The sequence below is a fragment of the Petromyzon marinus genome, chromosome 25, assembly GCF_048934315.1.
Source record: "Petromyzon marinus isolate PM22_M1 ecotype Great Lakes invasive population chromosome 25, UKy_Petmar_22M1.pri1.0, whole genome shotgun sequence".
In the NCBI taxonomy this organism is placed as follows: domain Eukaryota; kingdom Metazoa; phylum Chordata; class Hyperoartia; order Petromyzontiformes; family Petromyzontidae; genus Petromyzon; species Petromyzon marinus.
Window position 1 is genome coordinate 1,614,062 of NC_133691.1, and position 9,997 is coordinate 1,624,058.

Below are 9,997 nucleotides of genomic sequence, written 5' to 3' on the forward strand. Positions count from 1 at the left end.
CAGGAAAGTAATTCCACTGCTGGTTGAAGGCCTCTTCCACACCATGCCAGTCACAAGGTTGCTTCACCACGCAGGTCAAAATTAGACAACACTTTTGTGCTGCTGCTGCTGCTGCGTTTGCAGTGGTGCACAAAGAACAAACACTACAGCCAGGTGCCTCCATAACGCTGTGGCCTTAAAATGAAGAAAACAAAAATGGGTGGCCCTTCTTTATAGCACATACAATACTGGCCAATGTGGGTTGATGAAGGGTATGTGGGGGGTTAGTTTAAATATCAAATAGCAGGTGTAGCCATTCAATGTTCTATTTTCAGAGCCTTTTGTTAATGCCCCTAATGTGTGCACACATTATGGAAATAAAACAAAACATATACAATTCCCGTAAATTGGAAACATAAATTCAGATTTTTGGGAGAAAATCAGAAAGGATTTTATTGTTCTCCGAGCTATTTTTCTTTTTTGCAAAGTAATAGGCGGGGAAAGCCACGGTATTCAATTCTAGTTCCGCGAGATGAATGGCAGGCACATATGCACAAAAAATTATAGGCTTGCTCTGCGCGCCATTTTCGGGAAATGCGTGCAACATTATTGGAGTGATGCTGTAACATGCCATTTACTCCTGAAAGTAAGGACGTAAAAAAACACATAACACTGCACCAAAATTAATAATTGCCTGCTATGGTAGCATTCTTTATATCGACAAACAAAAATAATAAGCCTAGTCATTCACCATATGAAAAACGCCACCATTATTAATCTGCATTCCACAATTGCATTCACATTTGGTACACGGTTTTGTTATGCATGCAATGTTTTTTATTGGGGGGGGGGGGGGGGTGGGTTGTACGCTATTTCCACTCGCGCATGTCAAGAGCATATTACTAGTTGCAGAAAAATACATTTTATGGCTGCAATAAGCTTATTGAAATGCAGGAAATCACAAAGGCTTTACTTTCAGTAAAGAAAAAAGGGGATTCAGATTAACAAACTTCCTGGTTGACCCTTGCTGCAGAGTGATTGTTTATTGATCCATCCTAACATTTTCATTCTAATCCTGAGCAGAGGATGGGAGGTTTGGGATCTGAGTGAATAATCTGATTGCTGGCCTGTCCAATCCAATCCCATCTTTCCAGACGGCACACTTACCCTAGTCCCTTGTTCACTCAACGAAGCCTGCCTCTAACTTTTTAAAAATTAAGAGAGAGGCATATTACAAGCACGAGAGTGGTACTTCCCTGCTCCTCTGCTCGAGACGGTGTGTGCAGTAAAAAGTAGGCATCGTCAATAAGTTATGACTGAGATTTATTGTCCGTGTGCTAATAAGACACGGTGTATGGGCCCAGGTAGGTTTGCAATTATGTTGTCCTGTAGTACAGAAATTAGCTAGCAATAATCAATGCCATTCAATGGTAATTCATTCTCACGAATACATGCCAACAGAGAGGGCATCAAACCATATATAGTAGCATAGTTACGTGGATGCAGCATATACAATGTTATTGCTCTGTAATAACAAGCGGCCGCCATAGAGGAGGCATGCAATGTTGAGAGCTTGATTACATTTTCAATACAATATTCCATGAATATTACTTTTCTGTAATTTCCGAAATATTGGGAATAGTGAAAATAATTAATATCCCATTGTAAATTCATTGCTAGATAAAGGATTCCTTCCCCATGCTGTTTTTACTATGAGGGTTGTTTAGCCATACATCACCAGGCTGGTCAGTGTGGGTTCATGAAGGAGGGCTGGTTTTAGACATCACTCACCACTGATGTTAGCTGGGAATTTAACTCAGCTTACTGGGTTTCGAGTGCAGTCTTCTTATACTGCACCCACTACATGTTATATATGGTTGATAAAACATGAGTAAATACATTATAAGATTAAACAAACATACTATTTCATTGCCATATTTGAAATGCTCTGTATGTATTCATTCTAAAATAAATGTATCACTCATGGCTGTGGGCGTAGTGATGCATCGATGAATACAGATCATTCAGCTCATGATATGTGCATGGAATCAGGTGGCTCAGAATCAGAAAATGTTTATCTGGATATTTGAGACCCCTGCAGCCCATATTGGCAGCTATATTTACCACGCTGTAAAAAAAACACAAACGTGTTATTGAATCGACTTGTGATGGAGGTGGGTCGGAGTCGTTACTATTCATGACAATTATTATCCAATAACAAGGATATTGTAATGGGGCCGATGGGTGTTTTAAACAGACTTTAAGTCTTTATATGGAGATACAGACATATGAAGGGTAAATATTGCTCATCGATTTTGTGGTTTCATATCTTCCACAATTACTCGAATGATTATGTCGCACAGTATCCCCTCGTTATTCGCGAGGGCTACGTTCAATATTCGTGGAAAGTAAATTTCGCAGAGAAGGATATTGGCCGAAGAAAACCTATCTTTTTAATTAATGACTTTAAAAAAAATACATAGATAATCAATAACATATATGAAAAGATCATAACAAAAACAATTGGTTCTAATAAACATTTAGTAAATTAAAATAAATATTAACGTATTAAATCATGGTTTAGGAATGAGCTTACTTTGAATTATGATGCTGCTCAGTAGCATCATCATCATCACGTCATCTCATCACTCACATCACATTTTCTCTCATCACTTTCTTTCTCTCGATGCAGTCGTGTAGAGTTCCAGATGCGATTCGCAGATAGCCTAAATCACGAATAGCAAGTTATTGAAATAACGAGGTAATACTGTATGACCGTATTCATTTTGAATCGAACTAGAACCCATTTGTTAACGTGAGTTTCCTTTCCTATAACATCTGACAGTTTACCAGCATTTGATTCAAGCAGCCCTGGCTGCTGAAATTGTGAAGAGTTTGCTTGTCCTGAATCAATGCTGCTGAAATTGTGCACTCCCAGAAGGCCATGGGGCGAATGGGTTGTGCCAAAAAAACACTTTTTTTATTTTTAATGTGGAGATACAGATATAGGGAAGAGACATATCGTTCGCATTATTTATACACTGCGCAATTACGGGGCCTATTATTTCGTGTTACCGTAATGTAGGCTCCTTGCACGCAATGCCGCTTGTATAATGTGCAACGGTGGTGTCGATTGCTTGGTCATAAATATATTTCCCCGGGTTTTATTTTCCTACAATGTTAAGTGGCGCTCTACTTGACAAAGACCATTTCACAGTTGTGCAGGCTCTTCTGGTAATGTGTTATGAGAAAATTAAATATGTCAGCCTATTAACTACATAAATGCCACGATCCTGTGTGCTAAATTGGATTTGGTCTACAAATTACTTCTGTGATATTAACTCACCGGAGGCTAATTATGTTACTACATTTACATAGCACTCCTATCAAATAAAAATAACATTCTAATTATATAATTACACCTCCTCTGAGTGTTTCGCTCTTTAGCCCTGGGAAGCTGGAGTATATTATTCTACAATTATTGCCACTAATTATCACAATTTCTATAATAAACAGCCTCAAGCATTACATTTTATTTGCCTTTCTGAAGTTTACGTCATTGTGCTATTCAAAATGAATAGTTTATTAAAAAAATAAAACTCCGTGTTTTATCTATACGATATTATTATTATGTGACGAGCGTATAACACGAATTATTTTGACTGTAACTCTTTCGGTTCGTAACTATCGTGCTGTTCGCAAGTGGATCGTCCTTAGTGTATCACCATCAAGACTGTTGTGCTTGGCGAAGGAAGGGTGCTGCGTGGCGAACCCCGTGACCTGAGTTGGACTTCCAGTCACGGCTAAAATCAGTGGTGAGTGATATCCGTAATACTTCAAACTCTGCAAATAATTTAATCTTTTTTGAAATTGCAGGAAAAGTATATTTTATTACTTGAAAGATGATAACAAATATTGACGTATTTGTTAAAATACAAAAAATATATATTTTATGACCAAGGTAAACAAAGATGAATGCTGTTTATACCATCCTAATAAATTTTACGACCTTGAAACATATGTTATTTCAGCGTATTTGCCAGTGGTTAAGTAAAAATGTGCTTGTATCTGACATGCACCCCCCACCCGTTCCCCCATCGCCCCCCCCACCCCTTTCACCAACCCGCATTGACCAGCACGGTGACATTGTCAAACAACGACCCACAACTACCACAGCGTGGAGGGGTGGAAGCTCTTCATCCGACAGTGAATGGACAAAATGTCTGCACATGACTATGAATGAATGACTTGAACACGGCGATGGTGTTGTGTGCCCTTTAGCGTGCAGCATCGTGACCCCAGGTGCGCCTACGTCGGTGTTGCGAAAAATATAAGCAAGGCGACAAAGTGCACATCCAGTGAGAACACGAGGCAGTGGCTGATGTCCGCGCTTTGTAACATCCACTCCCACCCTCCAAATGAACGCACGGAGGCGGCTTTGAACGCGATGCCGTCACACCAAGGGGATCCGCATGGGGATATGTTTCCAGAGTTTTCTTTAACAATATAAACTTGGGGTGGTGGTGGGGGGGCGTTCAATACAGAATTATTTATCTTTCTTATTTTTTTAATAAGTGTTAGCAGGTTCCAATTTTGCCAAAGGTAATTGAACATTCAACCACCCGTGTCTAATGTTGTGGCCATTTTTTTTTTATATAAGAACCAACAGAGTTTCTATGCAAAGAAGATCAAAGCTGGTGCAGTATTAACGCAATCATGTGGAGCCAAACAAGCCGTTCACCATTCTATCTGAAATTGGTCGTCTTGACAGCCGCGATTTGTCTTACTGTAGTACATTTATGTAAATGTTTTAAATTGACATAGGATTTTAAAATCTATACTCTAAACCTCCCCCCACCACCAACACAATCCTTGTCTGTTGCAATTTCAAAGAATTGTAGCTTACAGCTTAGCAGTATTAATACCAGCCTTAAAGCTTTTAAAATAGTAGGATAATACATCAGGTATACTCAATAGTGTAATTTTTTTCCCAAGGGGTAGGGTTACAATCAAATTTTTGTAGCCACTGTATAGTTGCTGCGCACGCACGCACGCACCCATTCTCAAATGCATTGTCTAGGGATTTGTGGCAAAAAAGACAAAGGATGGATTAACCGTGGTTTTCTTCTCGATTCCCACTCACAGTTTAAAGGAATATTTCTATTGCTGTTCGCTGTGTGGACACGCTTTGTCTTGCCACCGTCACTGCACGGTCCACCTCCATCAGTTTGCTTATCAAAAGCACCACTCCCTGCTGTACTGACAAATTTATATCTGCTTTTGCCCGATGCCCCGTGCACTCATAGGATTGTATGAACTACAATTTAGGTGGAAAATCTTTATTCCCTAAATTTATTTTTGTAGGGCTGTTTGCCAACGAGGGTGTCATGAAGAAACCTCTGTGGATCTATAAGATAGCGATCTGATTTCTAAAAATATGTTTTCCCCAATTTACCCGGGCTGTGTTTAATCTCGCATTCAGGGTTTGCTCGCTCGGAACTCGGACGATGTCCAACGTAACTCTTAGGGCTGCGTCGCCTGGTACATCTCACGCTCATTTTGCTCCGTGAATGTTATGTATGTGTCACATTTATTGCTATTTTGATCATCATCAGCAGCAGCACCGTCACTATTCCATCAGCAATACTGCCACCATCATTACTATTATACTAATGTGTGTACATGTACAGCCCTTTGTGAATCTACTGCTGGATGTGGGGATTGGTCAAAACCGGGGGTATCGACCGTGGCAACACAGATGTACAACAACGTCGTCTCTGCTGCAGTCCACTGTAACCTGCAGTGCAGGGTAGTCACCTCTCCAAGCACTATCCAGGCTGAAACTGCTTAGCTTCTGAGAACTGATGAGATCAAGCACACTCTGGGTGATTTGGTCATAAGTCATGATTATTTCCTTGTAGCTGCATGGTCCGTGCGAAACCTTATATATCTATCTCTCTGTCTACACGCACAGATGCCCTTTTTCACGCGATTATTTCATGTAATATGCAGGGATTAATTTATCACCGCATATTTTCCAGGCCACAACCAGAGCGGGTGATGTACTGGATGTGGTGTTCAGGGTGCGGAGATATGTCCCTAGTCGACAACCTAGATAGACGCGGCTAACATCTAAACTTAGTTTAAATACAAGAATAAATGTTCTTACGTTTGTTGAAAACGATTTTTAAAAGTTATCGTGAATTGTTGCTGTGACTCTCTCGAAAACAATATAGACAGAGCATACATGACGTCAACTATTGGAAGATATTCCACCCTCCCTCCCAGCTCCCCGCTTTCAATATTTGACCTATGCAGTGAATGGCTCTAAGACCCTGAGTCTAAGTCGCGTGGCATACAATTCTGCGCAGGCTGCGCGTCGAGGATGGTTGCACTGGGGGCCCACTGCACAAATCATCTCGGTGGCCATGCAAAGCTGCGTTTGACCCAGAGCAAACACAAGCAACAACTCTTGTGTGGTGAACACTGGGGGAGAGAGAGAGAGGGAGAGAGAGGTGTGTTTGAACAAGGCATCCGACACCCCCCCCCCCCCCCGCAAGGCCCCTACCCCGCCCGGGAGAGTGAGAACTAATCTTTAACCCTTTTATTAAATATTTTATGGCGATTGTTTTATTAATGCCCCGACCTTTGGTGACTGGGCTGCTTGGAAATCATAGCTAGTTACAGTGCACCCCCTTTGTGTGCATGCTCCCTGTGGGCCGGGGTTTTAACGCCTCCTATTCACCCCTCGTTCGTGCTCTTCCCTCCCAGATCCCTCATGCGTTAATGTCATTGCTATGACTACCTGCTGCTCTCTGCAACTATTCTTTTAAAACCACCTTCCAACACTTTCTGGAGAAATCAATTAAAGGCTTAGTGTACATTTTTATCTTCCTTCAGAAAAAAAAACTCGCCTTTCAGAAAATCCAGAAGTCTCGATGAGAATTGTCTCGGTTGAATTTTCTCACCCACAAAAATGAGAATTAAAAGGAGTCTCGTGACAAAAAAACTAAACTTTGTTCGAGCAATCTTTACGTCACAAATTAAGTGCAAAAATTGTACAATCACTTTGACACATGCGTGTTAAACTTGCAAAGCCTCGCCGGGTTTCCATAAATGTACTATGTAAGTATACGTTTTAGGCGGTGCGCATTAAGTATATAATTGAGACTTTTTACGTGCAGTAACTGCATTACAAGTTACTTCCAGGCTTCGGCTTAAACCACCAAGAAAATGTTTTGTGCTCTTTCGATAGGAAAATAAGCGACAATGAACATTGGAAGTGGATGAAAGCCCCAAGAGTTTCACACTAAAAAGACAAAAGTAATTATGGCATGTGCACGAACCTCAGCCACTCTGAGAACTATATTAAAGATTAAAGAGAAATCCTACCACAAGCCGATGTATCTTTCCAGCTTTGGTGACTTTTAGGGGAGGGGGGGGCGAAGTGGCTGCTGTAGGCCAGAATTTATGATGCCATTAAAAACAACACTCAATCTTTTCATTATCCCGTTCCCAGCAAGGGGCAGGTGGCTGGATGGCTAGTTATTGAAGAGATCAACTCATGGGTGACTAATTGTACGTCTAGCCCACAGACACCCCTGCATTTCTCCCTCCGGCAGATATACTGTAACCATAACAAGTCACACACCTCCTCATCTCAGACGCAGCCTTCCCATCTTTAGAGCCCAACAGCGATCCACCGTGCCACCACCATCCTGCTTCTCCTCTTCCTCGCTGGGTACGTTTGACCAAATTGGTTGCATTACACCGCATGCATTTAATTATTTTGCTCCCCATTGGTAAAGCAAATTAATTCCCATTTCTGAGTTTCCCTCCTCCTTGGCAGTGTTTATCTGCTTATATAAACATCTCAGCAGGACCCGAATGGCTGAATGATAATGCGTGCCCACCGCAATTAGAGAAACACACTCAAATAATGCAACTGTGTGCAACCGGGTTGCTTGCAATAAAACTGGTAATTAATGGAATTAACCGAGTCTTTTATAATTTAATTACAGAAATAGCTTTTACCAGTTGTGCAAGACATGAGGTGGTGTGGGGGGGGGAGAGTTTTTTTGCGTGCGAAAATGTTCACTGCGGCTCATTTACACTTGAGGCTCTGATGTACGTCGTTTGTGCCCGTAGCGTCCAAGCAGGATTTCGGTGGGCACACGGGGTGTGGAGGGGTGCTGGAGGGGGATGAGCACCCCACGTGGTGTCAGCCGAGTTGCCCCCCGCGATCGCCTTCCTTGTATTTTGCAAGCTTCGTTTGATATACAAACTGTCCTCAATCGCTGGAGGACGCTGGAAGAAAAATGTAAAAATGTGTACGTACTGAATAGATAATCAATGGGTGTCACAGCCGTTCCTCGTGCACACGGGAGGTGAGAGTCAACGCGGAATGCACTATTGACAAAACCAGATCGTATGGTTACTCATTCTGTTTAGCATTTAGCATTGCTATTACCGAACTACTGTTTTTATTTTACCAGGTAAGCCCCACTGAGCTATATAGCACTTTTTCAGAAGCGACCTGGCCACAAATGATCGCTCAACATAGTGGCTTATCACGTGGAAATGTTCAACAGACAAACACTCTAAACTCGTGACGCTGATTCTAAATGTGGAGCGGGAAAACCCGGAGGACCCGGAAAAAAATTCACGCTACCACGGGGAGAGAGAGAGACACTCAAAACTCCAAATATACAGCAGCAGGCGTCAGGGTCGGGAGCGAACCCACGACCTCCTCCTGCATAGCAGGCGAGTGAGTTAACATCTCCGAGCCACCGCGCGCCCCTACGACAACAAATCCACGACTTGACAATGCAACGCTTTTTGTCTAACGCGATGTTGTCGCCCAGTACCCTTCCCCCCGTCCTACACCCCCCCCCCTCCCCCCCCCCCGGATATTTCGTTGTCCCCTCTTTAAACAAGGTCACATTACAACGGGGCTGGTAAAACTCGGCATTTGTTTCCAACGAAGGGCTATTACCGTAGTCAGTGCCCGAAGAGCACGCAAGGAGGCACTCTCATATAGCGCAAACCAATATCAACGACTGCTCTCCGAAGAAACAAAGTTTAAGATGTACAAATTGAAAGCGAAATGTAGAAACTTGGATATGGAAGAGAAGTTTACAATCTAAAGATGGGCCCTTTTGAACCAAGTGACTTTGATCAATGGAAGAGCCACCCGGCGGCCTGCTGGTGGGTTAACCGAGCCCATCATCCCTCTGCGGTCGATAAAATAGTTCCACTTTGTGGAGAAGTCAACAGTGGTTGTCCTATGGATAGAATCACCCGCTGCCACAGAAATGTGGAACTTTCCACCACTGGCTGCAAAACAGGTGAGGAGCACAGTCTCATTTGAGCAGGAAATCCATTTTTGGGGTTTATAATTGGGTTAGCGATAACCTTTTGGCTTCAGCAGTGACGCCAGGTCGCTGCGAATGTTGGGCACCGTGTGCTCTGCGTGAAGCCACCGAGCGATTCAATGTGTTTCCCCTTTGCTTGCAGGCCTCCGGGGTGTGCAATGCATCTCCAAACACTGCTACCAATAAAGCTCCCACACTGGCCGTCAGAACACTAAGCCCGGCCGCGGTGGCATGAGAGAGTATATTGAGAGAGAGAGAAAAAAAGTGATACATTTTGTCTTCAATGTTTTGTTGTTGTTGTGGGGGAACGTGAGAGGAAGGGAAATCAAAACAGACCAAAAACAAAAATCCCGAGCCGGCTGATTGTTATACGGCGTAATAGCGGGTGGATTTAAACTGGCGCTTTGTACTCGCGAAATAAAGGGCTGGCGAGTGTGTGGAGCAGGTATCGTATGGCGACCATACAGTGCCGCGAAAACATTGTTGGAGAAGCACAAAGGGGGAAACATGGAAAGTCCACAGGTCTATTTAACAGCTTATAACAAGTGCCCACAATGACCCAAGAAACCCGGCGACCGTTCACCTTCCAACACCCCCACCACCCCTCCCATCGCATTATTTGCGGCAATAAATATCCCTGGAAC